The following is a 23,419-nucleotide window of genomic DNA, read 5'->3' on the forward strand; positions in this document are numbered from 1 at the left end:
AACAAATACAATCATGGGTAAATCCTCATGTACCCACACTCATAAGTCAGTTATTGCTATTATACAATGACATTATTTAAGAAAGAAATTGCTTACTTTTCTGAAATAATGTCTTGGTATAATGGTGCAACAGTGTTCCTCCATGTTGTTTCCTCATTGTTCCACATTTGTTGACGCACTGCACATACGTATGGGACTTATGTTACCATGCTTGCACAGTACATCTGTGAAAACAAGCAACAGAGAAAGGAACATCTCCATTGCTGATTTTTTTTAAGCTATAAAATCCAGATAGCTTAGAGGTACGAGCAAGACAAGGCAGAAATACAAGGAAAACCAGGTACATTTCTTGAGTTTTGCAGAACATACCTGATTTTAATTGTATTTTCTCTGCTCTTCGTACATGCCTCTTAACCTTTTATCTCAAGAAATGTGAACAAAGCTTTAAATAATGGGGACAAAGGTCTCAAAATAGGGTCAGACTGCAAATGTTGCTCTTATAAACTTAGAAAGCTGCTAAATTAAGATTTGTGTTGTTGTGCATTGTCTGAAGTATATGAAGTCTGAAACTGAAATATTCATTATTTACTAACTTCACTCCTCAGTGAGTTGTTGGAAAACCACAAATTATATGAGGAACAGACTACAAATATGAGATAAAAATCCAAGAATTAGTGGTACTGTAGGTGAGAAGACCAAAACCGAGGACAAGGCTGTTGCACAAATAAAATGTTGATAGAATAGGGTCCATAAATAAGTGTGCTTAACAAGAAAGAAGATTCAAAGCCTGTATCTATGTGTGTGTGTGTGTGTGTGTGTGTGTGTGTGTGTGTGTGTATATATATATATATATATATATATAGAGAGAGAGAGAGAGACATAAATATTAGTCAACCCATTTTTCTAAAGTTTCAAATCATACTTAAATATTTTATTTCTGTTTTAATACTACTTTTCACATGAACTACTTTATGCATGTCACATTCATTGTTGAATTCTGCTATGTTGGATTTTTGATAGCATTATCTCTGTAAAAGACCCCTGAAACATTAATGTTGTCATGGTATGTTGTAAACACTTTTTCTCATGCATCTCTTACTCTGAAAGATTTACAAACTTAGACATCACACATTCCTCTAAGGTGCTTAAATATTTCTACCATGACACCTCATAAATTCTGTCTTCATGTTAACTCATTTCTTCCAGTGGATGTCTGGAAGTTTGCACTGTAATTTCCAAATATATAATTTGATAAAATCAAATTATATCTTGATATTTTCAAACAAATGTTCATATCTCTAGAACCTTATAGGTTAATAAAGACATGTAAATGACTAACTGTTCAGCACAACCTCTTTTTTATTGTGGCACTATTCTTTAGTTTCTAGGTCTTAAACTGGATTTTATAAGTTACAGTAAATCACAGTTACTATTTTGTTGGGTGGCACACTGGCACAGCAGATATCGTTGTCACCTCACAGCAAAAATGTACTGTTGTGATACTCTGGGCACATGTGCAAAATTAGGAAAAATTGAGTTGTGGAAGGATGGATGGGTGAATTTTGTAAACAAATTAATGAATGTCAGAAGCCCCTCAAGTTACACAAATACTGTCAGCAGCTTTTTGCTCATACAACTGACAGCATTCATATGAGGCCAAGCAGTTTTTTCTACGTCATTTGGTTGTTGGGATATTTAAAGAAATGTGAAATTTATGACACTATAAATATTATATGAATAAGAATTAATATCACTTTACCTGCATTAGACAGTGACCAAATGTTACTACAAGTGCATTGTCCATCATGTAACCCTTAATACAAAATATTTCAGTATGCAGCAAGGTTTGAAATTATTAATGTAAATATGAGTAGACAATATTAGATATCTACAGGAGTCAGTAGAATGGAAGAAGAAAAATGCCTGGAGGTGTCAGTAGGCTATAAGTTAAACAAATATAGTCTTTCTTTACAGAGCGTCCAGAGCAAATGATGTACATTATTTGTTGCAGTACTTTGAATTTCTTTTTTCAGTCATCATTCTTTATTTGCCTTCAAAACACTTGCATACAAATCAATTCATTACATACAAAAATACATTTTCTTTAATGGTCCCCAACCATTGTTTCCTTTTAATAGTTTCAAATATTCTGTCAGCTAAGTTTAGGGCCCCCCAACACCATTTTCATTTTTGGTTCTTTATGCACTTCTCGTTTTCTTGGCATAAAATTCTTATTTGATTTACTTTTGTTCTCCACCCTTTGTAATGTCACAAACCCTTATAGAGGCATTCAACATTACAAACAAGAAAACGTGCATTAGACTGAGGTTAAAAAAGTATTTTAACTGCAAAAAACAGCAAAAAATATTTATAGCGTTTACATTTTCATGCAAGTCCCTTTTCTTTCCTTTTCATGATCAACATTCTCACTTCACTATGTTCCTGTCATTCTATCTTTTAGATGTTAAGATTTTGAAAGACTTGGAGGGCAATTTTGACTCCAGGGTGTTCAGGAAGAGCTATTATAGGAATACATACCTCCAACAACATGCACCCCACACACATATTTAGGAATGTTATCAAGGGACAGGGCCTATGAGTTTCTAGATTGAACTCTAGTGAAGAAGGGTTCCACTAAGAGTTAGATCTTTTAAAAAAAAACAGATTTAAAGAGAGAGGTTATAAGGGTAAGGAGGTTGAAAATATATTGTCCACAATACCCACTTTAAGGTCTGATAAGGGAAAGCCTTATTTCTCTGACAAATCGTTATAGGTGGTGAAGACAAGTAATGGTTTGAGAACATTGAGAGTTCCTTTAACCTGTTCTAGTAATATAAGGATGATACAGGATGTATATAGGAGGAACTGGCGTATCTTGTGTACAGATGCACAAGTTATGCCAGTAGTTGGAGCAACACCCAGATTTCTGTTTAAAAATAAAAAAAATCACTCAAGAGAATGTTATGTTACTCTAAATCTGAAGTGCCCATTGTTACAGGTACCCGGAGTATGGGCACAAATCCTTGTAATAAATGTAATTTTTGTGCTTTGTTAGATACTGTGAGTAGGTTTGTGCATCTAGATACAAGTAGGAGTTTAGAGTTTAGATTATGTGCCAACTATGACTCTATTCATGTGGTATATCTTGCCTGTTGTAACACGTTTGCCCTTCTATATTGGCAAGACAGATAGGAGGTTAAGAGACCGTATAAGAGAACATGTCTATAATATAAATAAAGGCATAGAAACTAATGCACTGGCCAGACATGTTATATAGAATGGTTCTACACATGAGTTTAGGTTTATGGTCATTGAAACTATTCATGTAAATGAACATGGGGGATGTTAGGAATATGACAGAATCCTCAGAGTTGAAGTGGATTATTAGAATGCAAGCTACAAAGGAGAGTAGCCTGAATGATAAGATTTCAATTAAACCCATACTACAAGCTAGGTATATTACTAGATAAATATTATGGTATGTACATCTGTATATATATATATATATATATATATATATATATATATATATATATATAGTATATATTTTGCTATCCATTAGCATGTTGGCATTTGAGTTCATTGTCTCCATAATGTGTTGCTTTAACAAGTATTTTAAATATTTAATTGGATTAGTCATTCTATTGGTTGTTTTATATTTAAATATGATGAGTTTTACTGTGTAAATTTGCTGATGAAATGGCTTATTTGGCTGTGAAACCACTCACAATTAAACTAGTTTTATGCTATTTTTCTGTGCTGTGGTTTGCTCCTTCATTTGATTTTTTACAGCATTAGATAATGTTTTAAAGAGGCTGTAGAGAGTTAATAAATATATTTGAATCTGTCACATGTTGGACTACAGAACATTTTAGTTTTACAAGACAAAAGCAATGAGTAATAAATGCATGCTGAACTGAACAGCAAGACTGCAGATATGAGTTGAACATTGCTAATTTGGAAATTGTCTGGCAGGTGTGCAGTTAGATAGCTTTGTATCTAGCATATGTTGCAAAAACATCAAGATGTGCCAACTGTCCAAGCACAAAACATGGCAATCTCAATTGAAACAGCAGTTGAAAACACATTAGTATTACAGCAGGATATCTGTGTTGTTAACAGAATGTCTACCAACTCCTCTAAGAAGCAAGCATGTTTTCAGTGTGAAAGAACATTATATAAAACTGATATGTGTTTATTTAAGTTAAAAAAAAGTAGAAGACGTCATAAAAGGGCTTTACTGAAGGAGTATGCAAGTAGAAATGCCAAAAAATTACTAACTGATTGTATGAACAAAGTGGTAGATGTAATCAGACACAGAAAATAAATGTTGCAAACTGATAACGTTTACAGCTGCATAGCATGAAATGAATGGGTTGAGGATTTATGAAGATCACATTCAAAGTGGCAAGAGCAAAACTTAAGATGGAGTTGGATACCAGAGCTGCTTTGTCTGTGATTCATGTGAAAAGTATGAGAAATTATTTTACATACAACACTGGATAAGACAGAAGTAACATTGAAGACTTACAAAAGGTGATGTGTCAGTGATGGGCAAAATAATTGAGCCTGTGGCATATGAAGATAAAAGACAGAATCTGAAGTTGAGCATGTGTGGTATAGAGTAACCAGCATTATTTGCTAGTGGATGGATACGATTGAATTGAAACTTCACTTTGTTAAGAAGTTGTAGGTGGTAAATAAGGGCAATAATAAACTTGCTGTGGATGAGAAAATTGCCATGATTGAGGCAATGGCTAAACAGAGATACAACATTCAATGACATAAAGACACAGATGGAACTGGAACTCAATACTTGTTTAAATTTCATGAGACATTTATAGTGCCTAATACCCACGTTAGAAAGAAAACTTCAGAAATTAGAAAGTGCTGGGTGTTATCTAAAATAAGGTGCAATTAAATGACTATATCTATATTGCCTAATGCTTAGGAAGAGTAAAACAGAAACATTGTTATCTGCAAACAGTTCATGGTCACCATTAACTAATGTTAGGGATGAGGCAGTTCCTTCCACCAAGAGTTGAAGATATGTTTACATCCCTAATGATGGATTTGATTAGACAGGCATACTTACAAAAGCAAATGGATGTGTTATTTTTAACAATTATTATTTATAAACGATCATTCCAATATGGCATACTGACATTTTGGCAATGTTATGTACTTGGTATTTGGTGACAGGCAATGGATATGTACTCTGTGAACTTTCTAATATATGGAGTTACCAAGATGTTGTTTTGGTGATGGGGAACAATATTGAAGAACACCTAGATAACCTTTGAACTGTCCTAGAAAGACTAAACGATTATCGGCTTAGGTTAAACACAGATATGGGTGACTTGTTTTGAAGAAGAAAATTTATATTTTCAAGATGTTATTCACAAGAATGGACTATGTATGTCTAAGACAAAATGGAGGTTGTGTTAATGGCACCTATACCTCAGAATATGTCACACATTAGGTCATAACAGAATCCGATAAAGTACTACCATAAGCTTTTATTGAACTTCTCAGTGATTAATGCAGCCTTTAAATGTTTTCCTAAGGAATGTGCCAAATGGAAAATGGGTGAAGCACATCAGATGTGCTCACCTACTTTGGTCCAACTTTGTCCATTAGGCTGCTATGTTGTACTTCATCTTATCAACTCACGCTGATCTTTCATGTAAGGGCAGTACAGAGAGACCCAGTGCATTTACTTCAAGTGAAACCAATGAGTATAGCTTAAAATAACTATGTCCACATAAATAGACAAGCTCTTAATATGGTCTGTGTGACAAAAGAATCAATTAATTCCTATAAGGGAAGACGTTTTTATACTGGTTGCAAATCATTACTCACTGCTAACCATATTCAGGCAATGAAAAGTGATATGCATGATGATAGCAGACTGATTACAGAACTGATCTTCATTCCTAGGAGGATGCACATATGACAGCAAATATAAGGAGCTGGCTCTTTATGGCAATACCAATGAACTGTCATGAGTGCAATATGAAATGCCTGAGGAAATAACATTCAGTAATAAAGTAGTATTGTACTGTGCATCAGCTGGTTTGCACTTACCATGATGAATGCTGCTATACATGGGGAAACCAGAAAGAACTAGTGCAGCCACATGGTCATAAATTAGCTAGATGACTTAGAAATAATAACTTATGATAATCTGATGCTGCTGCTAGGGTGCAACAGCTGCCCACATTCAAGGAACATTATCCAAATGCATAGTGGAAATTCCATCCAAGTTACTTTCCAGAGTTCCATATAGGATTTGTTAGGGCACCTGTGAAAAGTAAATCTAAAGCTCCGTGTGCAAGTCTTGGGTGGTGGCCTTTCACTAATGAGGAGACTGATGCCTTATCCATAAGATGTACTGCATATCAAATGGTCCCACGTATACCAAAAGTAACATGTCTGCATTACAGGGAAGGACCACTGGCACTATGGCAACATATTTATACAGACTTTGCAGATACCTTTATAGACTCACATCTTCTACTCACATCAAATATACACTCAAAAGCTGCCTAAAGTGATCTGATTATAAAGCCAAAGATGCCTCAGAAGATAATATCAGCATTTAAAGAGAACATTTGCAAGAAAAGCTTGCTTGAATAAAACTGTAACTGAAAATAATCCATAGTTCTCATCAGATGAATTTGTAGCATTTATGAAGCAAAAATAAACAAATACATAACTTAAAAAAACAAACATTTTGCATCAAGCTGGATCTATTGTTCAGAGGAATAAAGCCTAACAGCACCCTCAAATGACCCAGGTTCAGTTAGCAGGCCCACTGCTGTAGGTGCTGACAAGGGAAGATGCGAGTAAGTCACCATGGCTATCCCGTTCATCCTGGAGTAAGGAGGCAGTCCAGTCACTGCAGTGCAGGCTTCTAGCTGAGAGCAGGAACTGGCACTTAGCACTGACTAACATATACACTTGGTTCTACCAGTCTGGTGATGATAACTTCACACTGCAGTAATGTGGGGGCACACATCAACAGCAGAAGAAGGAATAGGGTTTAATAGCACAAACCCTTTAGATCTGCATCATGGTAGAAATCTTGGGTATTTTTCCAACCTGGGGACAAATTAAAAGAAGCAGGAAATATTCATCTTGAAACTCCCATCCCAGGTTTGGATAGTTAAGCCACACACATGCCATTAGGACAAGACCATTGTTCTCTCCTGAGCAAGTGAGGAAGACAGATGCAAAACAAGACACACAGCACCTTTATGACTGCCTAGATGATGTCCACCTCCATTCACTGCTCACCTGGTATACTGGTGGACCTCTGCTAGCTATGGAACAAATGAGCTCAACATAAGTGAGTGCTAGAAATCAGCAGGCAGTGACACTCAAGGCATACAAACAATTCCACATCTGCATTTCATCATCCACCCAATAATGAACTGGCTGAAGGATTGTTTCAGATGTTTAAGAAGGTTGTGAGTGTTATATAGCCCAGTGGTAAGCCAGGTCCTTCAGTACAAAATAGATCATTTTTTTCTGTAACTATTTGAAATGTCAGGACCCGCTAGAGCAAGTCAGACAATATGGAAACTGAATGGATGAAAAAAGGACTTGTATATACTAAGTCCGAGATGGCAATTTCTCAGAATATTAGCTTTTTTTCTGAAGTATGGCAGTCTTGGAGTTTGTATATATAAGTTCTTTGGGGGGGGGGGTGCACCTCCCTGCACAAAAAAAGAAGTTTAAAGGAGAAGAACCATTTTTGAGATTCACTCTTTTCCTAGGTTTTTGGTTCTTTTTTTGGCATGTTGGTACTCAACATTTTGAGTGAAAATGCAGAAGAATTCCAGAGTCATAGGGTCAATCCACAAAAGGTCATGCCTAGTGTAGCTATAAAGGTGCAATTGGTGGAGTCAGGGTTTGGTGAGATTGAAAGCTGAGAGAACAGCTTGAGGTTATGGGAGGGTCAGGAGGAGGTCAGAGAAGGAGTATTAAAAATAGGCATGGTAAGGTTGGATTGGTGGCTGTTGACAGGATATCAGAGGCCAACATGGGACTTAGACTATTGATGTCTGCATAACTTCTTTTTCTCCACATGCTTAATTACCATGAAAGGGAGGGTGTGTGCATGGTACTGGTTAATCTTAGTCTGATCTTTAACAGATTTACATAAGAAAAAATAACATCTGCTAAGGGTTTGGTGCTTGGTCCATGTGCTTGGACCTATACCATGCAGTACTCCTGGTTTTCATTCCCACAGCCTCCATTTGGCTGCTGAGTGAGTCAGTTAATCAGACATTCTCCAGGATTGCCTTTGTAAAGGGCAAATGATTATTTGGGTCAGGGATAAAGTGGGCCTTGTGGCAAAGCCTCAGATACTGGTGGGTCAGCATCAGAAGGAAAGAAGCAAGAAATTAATGGACTCAAAGAACATGATTAAGCAAGCGAAAAAGGCTTTCTTCAGAAGAAAGTGTCTAATGGAAGAGGAGTAGGGGAGAGGTGGGAGCAGAGAGCATTGCAAATTTTAGAGCAGTGGCAGTGTTAGGCACCTGTAGGTGTGAACATTAGCACTAGGTGATGGTCAGTGGTGATGTGACCCCCTGACCCCCCATGCATAAAAATGGGGGAAAGAGGTTGTGGATGGATGGTCTGAAACATGGTTTAGGCTCAAAAAGAATATGGGTCATTGGCAGAAGCATCTTCAGGCTAAAGGGGCTGTATGAAAAATAAGGACATAAACCAAAGAATTAAGAAAGGGAATGGTGTTGGAAATTAAGACTATGTCTCTTGTTCGTAAGCTATTTAGAGCAAATACAAGAGGTTTAAGCTCTGCCTTCCTCATGAGACTAGACATTTTTTGGAGCTTAACCTCAAGAAAGGGAAGGTGAGAAAATAAGTTTCTTTATATAGCCCAATAACAGTAGTAAGTACTAAATACAAAATCTATAGTCTCTGCTAAAGTCATGACTAGAAATCTAAAGGAGTTAAAAAGCATCTATACGCAAATCCAAAAGTCAAGCCTCAGATACTATTAGCAGGGTATCTCTGTTCTAACGAGAGGCAGAAACAAGGACATGCCTGTTGGTAACTTTCAGTGTCCAGATGTATTTGATAAGATGAATATGTGGTTTCTGTGGAAGGCATTGAAAGTGTGTGGCTTTACAGAAGGCCAGAATGAACAGATACAGCAGATACATGCTATATCCAAAATGCAGTTTAGGGTTGATGGGCATATAGCACTCTCCATCTAGGGAAGTTCTTCCCCATATCAATGATGTTCTACATTTACAACTGCTTCCAACAAAGATAATGCAGGGAGGGGAGTTCAAGACTGACACTGAAAGCCAGAACATGAGCTGAGACTTTATTTATATAATACTTACGGTCTTTATGTAGATAATATTATGTTGATATTAACAAGTCCTGAGCTCTAGGGGGCTTATGCTCACATTAGACCTGCTAAGCAGATTTCAGCCTTCCCATACCTATGAGTAAGGTATAAGTTTAACCAGGGAAGAAAAGATATGAAAGATCTAGGAATGGTGCTTGAAGAGTAACAGAGAAAAATGGCAGCTATGAACATGATACAAATAACCAAAGGACTGGAGGAAAGTATAAGTCTATGTCTTTCGCATGAAGTTAAACCATTTGAGACAGCTGCCCTGATAACAGATGACCCCCAGAGTTCTGTATTTCATATCTATAATAGAAGATCCGGGATCACAACTTGGAAAAGTCTCTGAAATGGGGAGGAGAAGAAGTATAACTGCCTCTGATACATATCACATTTTATGCAGCAGGTATGGGCTTGCAGCACCTGGAAAGGTAACATCTCCCCTTAGCAAAATAGTCTGAGTCTGTAATATGGAGCAAAAAGTTAATTTTCTTAACAGTCATGATAATAAAGATTAGACCAAATGTCTACTTGTGAAAGTTTTACTGGATGTCATTTTTCTTTGGGGGCATGTACCCCTTCTACTTGCTATAATAAACTCTAGGGTCACTGCACCTTAGCTTGGTGTGAAGAATTCCCTTGCAGCAACCCCAGGTGTGTTTTCAATTTTTCAGCTGATCTTCTATTTCACCAAGGAACTTGGCTTGGGAACCCCCTATGATATGGTCTGATATTATTATAAATGGCTGACTTTTCTAATAGGCAACTAGGAGATGTAAAGTTAAGACAATGTAATAGTGTGACTGGGGCACTAACTGGTACTGTCCAGGGCTGATGTGTACCATAATTAATAGTTTCATTTGGATGGCAGAACAGATGTTAAATCTGTTTCAGAGATACTGGAAGGAAACAGACTGAAATTTCTTGCAGAACTTTTCAGAAAATAAGGTATGCAAATTGCAAGCTGCACTGTAAATGGTTTTTGGGTGCCAAAGGAACAGCATTAAAAGATGAAAGTGCTTGAATACTTAACTTCCATCCCTACCATGAACTGTAACATGGCTAGTTAGAACCCTACAAGGATGGATGAAGTTATAGAAGAAGTTTTGGTATGGGATGGTAGTAGACATAGAATAAGTAAGCTCTAAATTGACTGAATGAAAGATGTGTCCAAGGCTAGTCTGGTAGAGAATAATTAATCAATGGAATCTGTTGATTAATTTTGGATCTACAATGTGGGGTGAGACATTTATTTACCCCAGTTGGAATGACTGTTCTTGTTTCCTGTATAAGGCAAGATACATCAGAAACTGTGTGTTGGCCCCAGCCACATTATAACATATTGCTCAGTCCTCAAAATGTGCATAACGTTTGGATTTGTGATCAAGCAGTATATACCATGACTGTGCCTTGGGGATGTCTCCCACTGCAAAGTTGTATATATTTCTGAGAATCCCTGGCAGACAGTACACTCTGGTATGCCACAATGATAATGAAATATGCATGATATTGTTGTGAGCCATCAAGCACCTGACAATAAACTGAGTACCTTCAGTAGAAAAGACAAATTATGCAGTGGTTAAAGAGATGAAAATGGCATCATTTGGGAGGAAGTAGGAAAAGGTGAAGCATAGCTGGAGCATTTGAATATTATCTAGAAGTGTACTTTCGGCAATGAGTAGAAATGATAAGGAGGTTGTGGTAGCTTTTAGTCTTCTCACACATTTTCATTCAACTGGGTACAAGAAATGTCCTTAGTAAAGTGCTTGTTATTTGGGGATGAACAATGATATGCTATGGCTGGCATTATTTTATCTTAATTTTGAGGAAAGGTAATCGAATGAGAATTGCTGCAGTGGAAGATTTATTTGGGAGTGAGTGTATATTTATTTTACAGTATAAAATAAAGTAATAGAATTTCCAGTGCTATTTGGTGATTATTAAAAGATTTGATGTATCCAGGAGTTTTCTGTTTATCATGTTGCATGATGATGTATATAATAAATTAGAATCTCAATAAAACATTAAGCATACAGGTTTCCAGTAAGCCATATCTGTCAGAGTGCAATCTGTTTTCCATTTTCAGTGTTGGTGAGCTGCAATAACATTAAAATACCTAACCAGACCTAATATACTTGGGGATTCAATAAACTCCTGGTAGGCTTCTCGCTAAGGATACACAGAATTTTTGTGTTTACAAGGTGAGCAGCAGTGCTAATGACATATGCATGCCACACACCACATTTAAACATAAACAAGCATGGTTTTGTTGCTAGCAATGGTGTTGCCAGCAGGAAACGGTGTAAAGAAACATGAACACCTGCAGACATGTATAACTGTTTACTTATAGGCAAACCAAGTCTGCAGGATTGCACTGAAAGCCATAATGACTACCAGGGTTATTAATAAAGCAATGTACACAGTACCAGCACATTACATGATAGTGTATACAGTACAGAGTAGTGTGGAAACCTTTTTTGGGCATACTGAATAATGTTTGAACATTATCAGCAAGGGTACACAGATTGAATTATAAATAAATAGGGGTAGTGTGTGTGTATTGAAAAGAGACACACAGATGAATTGCAGGAACGAACACTGGGGAAGAGGACAGGTGAAACATGGTAATATATGGCAGATGAGGGCATGTCAATGAAGACAGTTGTACCATGAACAGCAATCATGTATCTACATGATGCAGTACATACTGTGAATGTTTTGTATATTATGTGATTGTCACACAAGGTGACATATTAATGAAGAGGATTCTTTGTGTCATAAACATCCTAACATGAACAGTGGGGAAGACATATATCAGGGGCAGTGTATAAAATAGTGGTTAGGTGCATATTGTGAAGCTGTGCAAAATGAATTGCCTGACTATGTTAGCATAGGTCTCAGCCAAGTGGGACACATAGTAGCAGGCTCATAGACAGCAGTATACAGACGCATGCAAAATCATGAACAATATCAGAATAATACCACCATTAATCCCATGTCTTTGTCATAACATATGTGATTGTGAGTGATCATAGATGATTCTGCAAGAACACACTTGTACAACTGTCATGATTTATCAGCTATCTATGAGGGGAATCAAGCACACCTTCTGCAAAATTTAACATCTGCTGGAGGTGTTAGGAGGGACACTGTTATACCTGTATTTGAATTAAGAATAATCCTGACTAGATGACAGGTGTGCATGGCATATATATTGCACAATCCACACTGTCATGAATGTAATCCATGCCATCAATGTTGTCAATCAGCTATGTATTTACTGCGTGCATCACAGGAATACATATCACACATGCATCTTGTATAACACTGTGATATGAGTTCTGCAACATCGAACACTAATGTTTATGCAACAAAAGGAATACGTAGGCATGGCCAATAACATGTGCGAGCTCAGTGTGGCAAATGTGGTGCACTTGAATAACTCATGCCTGGAAGATGTGTTTCAAGGTACATGAAAAAGGGCGCATTGTACTCAGTTATTGCTGTGATGAGGGTGGAGAAATATGGAAGTATAATGCCCTTTGATATGGATGTCCTGGACATGCTCAGGAGTTGTCTTACATACAAGAGAGTAGTTGCCGCTGTAGGAACATGCTTGTGGACATTACATACCATCTACCTGAATACATAAGTCACATAAAATGTGGTCTGCTCATAGGGGTGTACTGTCTACATTATAATTAGCTGCGTATTTGCTTTTATAATGGAACTAATCAACCCATGCTCTTTGTTCATCTACTGTATCTCAATGGCGTGGCAGCAATCCTTTGTATACGTTGATACTGTCTGTATTATACCAATGCCACACTTGGATTCTTTGACTGTCCACAAACTGCAGTCCTCCACAAAGCTGGCTAGACAAAGGATGTGTATGCCATTCTTGACATCAGAGACTTAAATAATGAACATGAAAGGGCCTAGCACAGAGCCTCGAGTATGGACCTGATCTCTGGACTACAGATATAGGTAACTTCACACACTTCAACATATTTATTGTCACGTATGTGATCCAGTGGTCTACCCACTTGGTGATATATGTTTTGTTTGGCCACTTGTGAGAGTTTCTCAGTAATACCTCTGTGTGGATTTATGTCAAATGCTTTGGCCAGGCCATGTTACACAAGAGGTGTTCATAGGTTCATAGGTAAGTACAAGGCTATCTGCCCCAGGGCATTTATAAGCCTAGCCAGAATGTGTTGGATTTTGCCACTCCCTTAGATTAGTTCAATGTGCCCCTGTCCAGCAGAGCCATTAGTTCCCTGCGTCACTGTCCAGCAGAGCCACCGCAGTGATCCCTGGGGTAAATTTTCTGTTTCCCATCCACCCATCAAGGTTTCTCTTGAAGAGTGTTAGTGAGGGGCTCTGCCTGATATATATTGGAATCCTGTTCCAAAGCATGGGGAGACTCTGGGACAGGACTCTACCCCTCCAGCATGTCCTATTTAACATTGTGGTGAGGTTTATATTTCTAGAGTGTGTGGCTCTCCGGGATTTGTTTTTTTTTAGGTGGAGCATGTCCATCAATTCTGGGTTGGACATGGCCTTGTATGTCAGGCAGAGATCACCTCTGAGTAAATGGTATGCAGCCGAATACAGCTGGAGTTTCTTGAGTCGGGCTGCATAGGGCATCTGTTTGAGGCCAGTAATCCTCTTGGTGAGGTACTTTTGTGGTCTTTCCAGCTGTTGCAGGTGTCTTGTAAGGTACATCCCAAATGGGGCATTGTATTCTATGATGGGTCTAATGAGTGATGAGTAGAGAGGCACAATAACCTCTTTTGTTCTAGATGTGAACCCTTTTGTGATTAGGTCTGCCACATAGAAGGATTTGCTAACCACCTTGGCAATATGATTATCAAAAGAGAGATTACTATGCTCTTGGGTCCCCAGATCCCTTATTACATTTTCTGTATTTAGGGGACTACCACCTATGTGGTAGTTCGTGGGTACTTTGTTTTTTCCAAAGGAGATGACTATGCACTTTTTGGCATTTAGTTTGAGGCCATGATTTTGACACCAGGTATCCGTCTCAGTGAGACCCTTCTGGAGGGTGTCTGTATCAGCCAGGGAATCAATTATGGCCCCTAGTTTGCAGTCGTCTGCGAACTTGGTCAGCCATAGTCCTTCTATGCTTGCCTGTACCTCTGAGAAGTATATACCGAACAGGAGGGGTCCTAGGACTGAGCCCTGGGGGATGCCACTTGTAACCGGTTTAGAGTCGGACATAGAGCCTGCAACACTCCCCATGTGGGTTCTAGCCATGAGCCAGTTGGCAACCCATCTCATGACATAGGGGCTTATGTTCAAGCTGGTGAGCTTGTCTATAATACTAGAATGGGGAATGGTGTTGAAAGCCTTTGCGAGGTCTAGGTAGGCTGTGTGGACCTCCTTTCCCTCATCTAATGCCTTGGTAACTGTCTCAAAGAAGTCCACCAGGTTTAGGAGGCATGATCTGCCCTTAGCAAAGCCAAACTGGGCAGGGTCCAAGGTTTGGAGGATCCCAATGTCTCTGTTAATGAATTCCATGATGATGCGCTCCATAGCCTTGCAGACCAGGCTAGTCAGGCTTATAGGGCAATAATTCCTGGGGTCCGTTGTGGCTCCAGCTTTGTGGAGCAGGATAACTGTTGCTGTGTTCCATTCTGTGGGTACGTAGCCTGTAGAAAGGCTGAGTTTGAACAGTGTGTTTAGGTGAGTGGTTATTTCATTTTAGAGCTCTTGTAAGATACAGCCTGGGACACAGTCTGGTCCCATTGAAGCTATATTTTTGGCTTTGGATAGGGCTGTTTTAACCTGTGTGTCGGTGATTGATGGGGCCCTACATTCTTCTGGTATGGTTATCGGCCCTTTAGGGGGTGAGAGGGGGGTGAAGTTTGCACTAAACCTGTCTGCCAGAATGTTGGCAATATCAGTCAGTTCAGTGTATTTTGTGCCATTCTGCACTAACTCAGAGCAGATCTGAGAGTTTCCACTTAGGTTCTTGATATAGCTAAAGAATGCTTTGTGGTTATCTTTGGAGTCATTGACAATTTTTCTTTCGAAACTAGCCTTGGATGATTTAATGAGGGATGATCGTAGTTTCTTGCTAATACTGATCAGGGATGTCTTTCCTTCTTGGGATTTTACTCTTTTCTGTACTAGTTTCCTCCTTCTGTTGTATAGCTTGTTTATGGCAGGGGTCCACCAGACTGGTTTCCTTTTCTTGGAGGAGTGATTCTTGGTTTTACTTGGGATAGCATGATCCATGCATTCCTGCAGATGCTCATAGAGTGCCTTTGTAAAGGTTTCAGCAGCTTGGACAACATTGTTCTTTAGCATGGGGGCTGTGAACCTTTCCACCTCGATCTTAAGTAATGTGAAGTTTGCTTTTGAAAAGTTTTTCATGGTGGTTTCCTTGATTGGGGGTGGAGGCAGAATGTGGATATCCAGAGTGATTACTCTATGGTCTGATCTAACCAGCGAGGGGTTGACCTCCGGTGTGGAACACCGGTCGCCCATGTTGGTGATGACCAGGTCCAATATGTTGTTCCCTCTGGTGGGGGTGTTGACTAGTTGATCTAGGGCATTTGAGTTTATAAATTCTAGGAAGCGTTGGGCAAGGGAGTTAGTACTTGAGTAGTTCTCCTAGTTTATGTTTGGATAATTTAAATCACCCAGTATTAGGGTGTTTGGTAGGACCTTCATATTTCCCAGTGTCTCCAGAAATGCAGAATGGGGGTCCTGGGTCATGGTGGGTGATCTGTAGCAAGCTACAATTTGGATTGCAGATTTGCCCATTGTTAGTTGCACATGGATGATCTCTGATGCATTTTACTGCACCACTAACATGGAGGTGTTGGTATCCTTGATGAATATGGATACACCCCTGCCTTTTGTGTTTCAGTCCTGGTTCTCTGGCCCAAAGGTATGGTATGAGTTATAGCCTAGTAGTGCTGGGGTGCTCTCAGGAGCCTTAAACCAGGTTTCTGTTACTGCACAGATGTTGATGTTCTCCATACTAAGGAGTGCCTCAAGTGTGTGCATTTTGAGGTTTAGACTTCTGGCATTGAGTAGCATTACCCACAGTTTTTGGTTACTTGTGCTATTTATGGTGGTGGGTTTGTCTTTTGAGCCTTGCCTAAAAAAGGCACTATGAGGGTGGCAAGAGCCTTGGCCAGTATTCGAAAGCCTAAGGGTGACAGGTGCAAGCCATCTCTTGTGAAGCAACGTGGCTTGTTGAGCATGTCATCCCAGGCAGACAGATACTGGATCCCCTTTGAATGACACCAGAAGCTTAGCCAATTGTTGAAATTGATCATTTTTTCTTTATACTGTGGCATCATTCTTGGCGAGGGCAGGATGCTACTCAGGGTCAGGGTCATACCACCCTGGGCTACATGATCAGAGAGCTCTTCCATGTCTCTTTTCATGTAGTCCAGGGAGGTACATCTCAGGTCATTCACATCAACATGGACAATGACAGAGTCATATTTGTACTTGTTCTGGAGTGACCTGAGTGCTTGTGTTATGTGGTGGATCCTGGCTCCTGACAGGCAGCTAACTGTAACCTTCTCCTTGTCCAGCCTAGTTAGTGGGACATCAGTGTGCCTGACTATAGAGTTGACTATTACTAGTGTGTTGGGTATGTTATTTTACCTTAAGGGCTGTGATTGCATGGCACACTGATTATGTGAATTATGTGTTTCATGGTTGGTGATGGGGTGTGGAGGTTGCTTGGATGTCTGCTTTGGAGGTCTCTGTGGCTTTTGCAGATTTTTATTTAATGCGTCCGAGTATGTTTTCATGTATTCCTGTCTGTTATAGGTTCATAGGCTGGTACTAGGCTATCGGCCGTAGGGCCTATACAAGACTAGCCATAACAATTCCCTGGTTATTTCTTCCTGCAATATTTACTTCCCTGGACCCCTGTCTAGCAGGCGACTGACGTGATCCCTGGGGTGAATTTCCTTTCGCCCATCCAATCATCAAGGTTCCTTTTGAAGAGAGCCACAGAGGTGCTCTGCTTGACATGTATGGGCAGTCTATTCCAGAGTCTGGGGAGTCTCTGGTTTCGGAACCTAAAATGCAAATGATACTTATAAACATCAGGTGTTTCAGCTAATTGGCAATTCTGAATGCCCATCACTTATTTTGTCATTTTAATGGACAATTTCAGGCCAATAAAGCCAAACCCCCTTCTAGCTGTGGATATGCATATTTCAGCCTTGTTATGACCTCATCAGTACAGCACAAGCAGAGTGTTTGACTAAGCATTAGAAACACAGGGCTGTTATACCCAGCTGATGCCCATTATAATTAGGGTCACTGCAAAAATATCCCAAACAACAAACTAAAACAATGAGTAAGAATGTCACTGAAAAAAAAACAATCAGTAAAAACAAAATGAAAACTCCAGCAAAGCTAGAACTTCCACTGAGTGACCTCCCTAACCTCTTGTATCAGAGGCACATGGGATATATGCAAATTATCCTTGTAAACATCAGGTATTTTAGCTAATTGGTGATTCTGAATGCCCATGACTTGTTTCGTCATTAAATAAGGAAACATTTGAAGTAACAAAATGATGAAAGGCTTAGAGAACAGGTTTTCTTTCAAAGAAAGTGCAAATTACAATACAAAAACAAGACTTTAAGGATAGTAAACTTAATACTCAATGTGATGGCAGTAAGAAATACTGGCTTCCCATTTTTACTGAATAAGTTAATTATAAACCCTTATTTTACAAGATAACTCCATTGTAGTGCATGGGGTTGTGTGATTATGCTCTGAAATCAGGAAAAAGATCCAGTGCCATGAAATACAGGGATAAAGCTCTATCTATGGCCCAGGTGACCAGGGTTTAATTATAAGTTCATACATTCGAAAGCAGCATTCAGGCCTCATGGGCATCTAGGAACACTGATTCCTCAAGAAACAGTTCAAAGACTTTATCACCAACTTATGTATCTAAATTAGATTTTAAAATGTCCAGACATCTGGATTGTCTTATCCACATTGGAATACTGTGCCATACTTTAGTAATTTTAACTGTAATATATTAATCCCCAGTCCTAGATCTCCCTTCTTTAGATATGTAATTCATGTTCTAATATCTATAGGTCTTTGAGCAATTAAACACTTCTGTGCAATGCAGTAACTGTAGAATAAGGTCATTAAATGTATTTTACTCCAATACCAATTTCCACCAACTATAGCCATAGCAGAAAAAAACGACAGCTTTAAATGCTTATAGCTTGTCCTGTAATCTAAGTTAGTTATTGATAAAATTCTCTTCATAAATTTCTTGATCTTCTAAAGCTTTTAATTGGGATTTAGTGTATATACAATTGTTATAATCATACACAATAATGGGTCTGTTGTAAGTTTTATACAACATAACCAAACATTTCTTGTCCTGAGTTGTGAGATTTCTTAATAAGTAATGCATATAGTTAATTGCTTAGACTAATAACCTTAGTATGTTTATTATTTATTTATTTATTTTTTATTTAACATTTGTTGACCGAGAAAGTCTGACTAGGACAGATCCTATTTTCAGTGGAGGCCCGGGGAGAAATGCACCAAATGCATGTCTTTGGAATGTGGGAGGAAACTGGAGTACCCAGACAAAACCCACATGAATGCAGAGAGGAAGCGCAGACTCCTCACAGAAAGCACCCCAGCTGACAATCAAACTGGGAAACCTCTTGCTGTAAGGTGACAACATTAACTGCTGCACCACTGCACCACCCATTAAAAGATAAGCCAGTTACGACAGTTATACCTAAATCTTTTGGTCTCTTTGGCCTCTTCACATGGTGAACCTGTCAAATAAACAGGAAATATATGAAGTTTGTCAGAAAAATACATAATTTTATACTTGCCCCAACTATATTTCATTCCATTGCCCAGGGCCCATTTGCTAATCAAACATAACTACGCATTAAGATTGTTAGCATCAAGCTTGTTTTGTATTATAAAACCAATTTTACAATCATTATTGTGTACTTGTTTACCCAAAATTTTGTATTCCTTGGGATACTGGAAAAATATGATTAAATAACATTGGACCCAAAACCAATCCTTGAGGTACACCACAGGCAAATAGTCAGAGTATACATTATGTATCTTAACACATTGCTGCCTGCCAGTTAACCAATTTATAATCCATCTAACAATGTAACAATTTATGTTAGATTCAGCTTGTGAGTCTGAGGTTCTGGCAGGGAGGGATGAGTGAGCCTATGTGGTCATCTTGGCTCTCCCTGAGGGAAGGTGTAATCCATGAAAAGGGATGTTTCTGGGACTGGAATATGGGAGGGGGAAGGACAAGATGGTATGTCATAAACTAAAAAAAAACTCACCTCACTGAAGGTGCCAGCAAGACTCTCAGGATGCAAAGAAGTTATGCACTCATCTTAACGTTCCATCTGAGTAGTTCTACTTATTTGCCGGTGTTGGCTTATTAGGTCTATGTGAGACTGGTGGTATGTTGCAAGTATTAGCCTTCTCCTCTTGACTGTCAGTTCCAGTCATGGGTTGATAGAGCTTTGCCTCCAGTTTGGCTGTATAATTGCATCTCTCACATATATTAGTGTTTGGTGGTAGGAGGAGAGGGTTGTCTGTGTACATGAGGCAGTTGTAACATTGCCTCAAAATGCCCAGATTCACCAGTTGGACTGGAGAGTACACCGGAAACTTCCCTTTGGACATGCCTGAATAGTAAGCTGTTTTTCTGATTGGCTGGTGGGGACGAATAGAGAGTCTTGTCCTTCTGGACAGTATAGGGGGGTCTAGTTCTAGCGTTAATTAGTGCTTGCTATGAGGTTTAAGCAAGTGCTTGACTGTAAAATGAATGGTTTGAGTGCTAAAGTTGAAGGTTTGTCTAGTTCCAAGGGAAAAATTGAAGAGTAGACTTCGTGGAGCTGAGAATAGTTTAATTCTAGCTAACCGGCGCTGCCCGGCGCACAAAACCGCACAGATGCATTTTTTTTATAGCAGGGAAGTGAAAAAGATAGAAATTAGCCCAAAATGGCCAATAAACTACTAACTTATGGGCTGAAACCACTCCTCCAGGGACAAATAGGCTGCTCAAAGCTTCCCTCTCTCACAGGTGAACAGAGAAACTTCCTTCTATCCAAGTAAGGTATGGGCAACACAGAAACTTGTAACACAGCCCTGGATTTAGCAGTAACCTGAAAACTGGACTATACTAGTTCAGAAAGGTGGGAAACAAGTATATATTTTGTTTTTTGTTTTTTTGTTTGTTTGTTTTTTCAGAAAATAGGGCAGATACAATCAAAATTAGCCCAAAATGGCCAATAAACTACTAACTTCTGGGCTGAAACCACTCCTCCAGGGACAGATAGGCTGCTCAAACCTCCCCTCTCTCACAGGTGAACAGAGAAACTTCCTTCTATCCAAGTAAGGTATGGGCAACACAGAAACTTGTAACACAGCCCTGGATTCAGCAATAACCTAAAAACTGGACTATACTAGTTCAGAAAGTCGGGAAACAAATATATAATTTTTTGTTTTTTTTTTCAGAAGGGATTAAAGATAGCTATGAGACTTGTGAGTATTACATGTTCAATAATAACACCAGTACTATAGACTGTGTAACTGTGACAAGAAAGACAACCCTGGAACATATAACAATTGTTGGAGTGTACAGACCACCAAAGTCAAGTGCAGATGACCTAGAGGAATTCATACATTTCTTACATGAAACTCAGGAGGGAAGAATAATATTAGCTGGGGACTTAAATTTGCCAGAAACAGACTGGAATAATATTGATTCAACAACATTAGTAAAGAAATTATTCACAGAGTATATTCAGGAACAACAAATGCTTCAGATTGTAAAAAAACCTACCAGGGGACAGAATATACTAGATATTGTTTGTGTTACCAAAGAAATTACTGTAACTTCAAGTCAAGTTTTACCACCATTGATGTGCAGTGATCATGGTGTTATAAAGGTTAATTTGTTGTTAGATAATTCTGCCAAACTGAAATCTAAGCCAATGCACAGAATGTGAATTACAGATTATAGGGAAGCAAAACAGTTATAAAACTAACTGGAGTTAGGTGTTCAGTGAAAAACTGCAGATGGAATGTGGAAAGTTTTGAAAGAGAAATTGTTTGAGTGCAAAAAGTAAAAAAAAATGTTTAACATCAGAATCTAGGCACACAACATCAGGGGGGTATATTTCCATAAGAACAAGATACCTGATTAAGGTGAGAGACAAAAAATATAAGAAATGTAAGAGAGGTTGAGCTACAACTTTGAAAACTGAAATAAATGAGCTGGACAAACAGATTAAGCATAGTGCTAGACAAGATCAAGAACAATTTGAAGGAAATGTATATAAGGATATTGAGCATAACAGGAAACCTTTTTATAGATACATAAGATGTGGAAGGAGTAAAGATGCACAAATTGATAAACTGTGTGCACATTCTAAAATTTATTCTCAGACACAACAGATTATAGACATATTTACAAAATCTTATGCAAAACAGTTTGGCTGCACAAAATTGGTGGTAAGTTGTCCTAGTGACATCCAGGTAACCCCAGATACAGGAATCATATTAGATTATATTGAAAGAGAACTGCGCAAACTGGATCCAAACAAAGCACAGGGAGGAGATGGAATAAGTAACAATGACCTGAGAGCATTTAAGCAAGAACTTACACTACCATTACATCTATTATTCACTAGGTCATATAAATATGGGGAGATTCCACAAAATTGGAGACATGCAGTTATTAAACCTGTCTTTAAGGGAAAGGGGAGAAGGACAAACCCAGAATCATATAGACCCTTAAGTCTACTTTCATGTTGTGGAAAAATAATGGAAAAGGTAATATTGGATAAGTTATTGTCAGAACTGGATAGGTTGGGACTTGAAACCATATATCAGCATGCATATGTTGAAAATAGATCTATTACCACCTGTAACATGATGTTCTATAACAATATAATAACAGCTATGAATGAAAAATTGTGTTGTGATGTGATTTATATAGAGTTCAACTTCTGCATTTGACAGGGTCATGCACAAAACACTGATCAATAAATTAGTACAACTAGGTATTGATGTACTGTTGATAAGATGGATAGTTGCATGGCTTACAAATAGGACATGGCAAGTATCACAAACCAACTGGACAGATGAAATCCTTGGTTACAGTCAATGTGTCCCACAGGGCTCCGTACTAGGCCCTTACTTGTTTAGATTGTATCTTTCAGGCCTTACTTTTTCATCTGAGGTGATCTACAGTCTATAGACATGCTGACATCCTGAAATTGGGTAAACTGATTACAAGTGTCACAGATAAGGCATGTTTGCAAAATAATTTGACTAAATTGACCATTTCGGCACAGGAGAATAATATGTTGATAAATACATCAAAAGCTAAGCATACGAGATTTGGGAGACATAAACTAAAAGGTAAATATTTAATACAGCACACAGTGATTGAAACTGTAGACTCATTTAAGGACCTGGTTATATGGGTAGATTCAGCTATGAGTTTTTCTAATCATATCATCCAGTTGGCTAATGATAGTTATAGAACTATACGTTGTATAAAAAGATTTATAAAGTCTAGGAAATCAAACGTAATGAAGTCATTGTTTGTTAGTTACACTAGACCCAAACTTGAGTATGGAATAAAAATATGGAAACCTGATAGGAAAAGAAGCATGAATAAACTGGAAAGAGTTCAGTGGAAATATTCTAAGGGCATCCATGGATGTGAAAAATCTAAGTTATTATGAAAGACTAAAATATCTGAACTTGTACAGTGTCTCTTACAGATATTTAAGAGGAGATCTTATTTAGGTATATAGGGCATTTAGGGACAACTACCTCTGGGAATGTTTGGGGTTATCAAAAAGTACTAGAGAATCGTCAGGTAACCTAGGTAGAAGATTCTATAGGAATGAGAAGTGTACTAATTGGTTCTCTGACAGAGTAGCTGATGCTTGGAACAGACTACCAAATTACATTAAAGAAAGTACT

Source organism: Protopterus annectens, chromosome 2.part0 (genome assembly GCF_019279795.1).
Source record: "Protopterus annectens isolate FY-2018-M chromosome 2.part0, PAN1.0, whole genome shotgun sequence".
Taxonomy (NCBI): Eukaryota; Metazoa; Chordata; order Ceratodontiformes; family Protopteridae; genus Protopterus; species Protopterus annectens.